Source organism: Alosa pseudoharengus, unplaced genomic scaffold (genome assembly GCF_046254945.1).
Source record: "Alosa pseudoharengus isolate Yale_2024_CS ecotype anadromous, Long Island Sound unplaced genomic scaffold, YU_APseudo_1.1 YU_APseudo_1.1_scf_24, whole genome shotgun sequence".
NCBI classification, from domain to species: Eukaryota; Metazoa; Chordata; class Actinopteri; order Clupeiformes; family Clupeidae; genus Alosa; species Alosa pseudoharengus.
This window is the reverse complement of record NW_027468689.1, coordinates 30,151,293-30,152,027: the sequence shown is the minus strand read 5'-3', so window position 1 is coordinate 30,152,027 and position 735 is coordinate 30,151,293.

Sequence of the window (735 nt, the reverse complement as noted above, 5' to 3'; positions counted from 1 at the left end):
CAAAAAGCCTTGGCATCTTCCCCCGAACTCAAAGGGTGACTTAGCAGCAGATTCCCTGTTGACATTATGCACTCATAAACGCAATGCAATTATGAATAGCGCCGGCACACAGTGCTGTGCTAGGCCTTTTCCCAGCATCTCGAGAGAGAAGGGAGAAGCCTGGTGGAAGCGTGGGCCTGCACTTCGGCAAACGGCTAATAGGATTAATAAATATAGCATCACGGACAGCAGTTTGTTCCTTTGTTTATTTATTGGCCCCAGTCGATACTAGCCGGGAGTCTTAATGCACTGGTAATACGATTGTTAAGTTGTAGCTCATGCTTAATTTGATGTTTTATGTGGGACGGTGGGTCTGCTGAAGGCGGCGGGAGGCAACTTGAAAATTAGGCAGGGGGAGGGCTGCCGGGTGGACAAAAATCATGTAGGGTCACACACACACACACACACACACACACTCTCTCTCTCTCTCTCTCAGATGCACACTCGCATTGCACATACACACACTCTCTCTCTCAGATACACACTCGCATTGTGTTAATGCTCAAAGAGCCGAGTCGGGGTGTTGTGTTTCTAGTTACTGCCTCTGTCTGGCTGACATACGTACATCAGGGATGCCGGGGCAGCGCCCACACTGAACTCTGACCACCTGGATATTTAACGCTCATTCGCTCCTAATGACTTCAAAGAAATTGCTGTGAGCATCCCTGTGCTGAAAGGCAATCAGCGCTGGAGAAT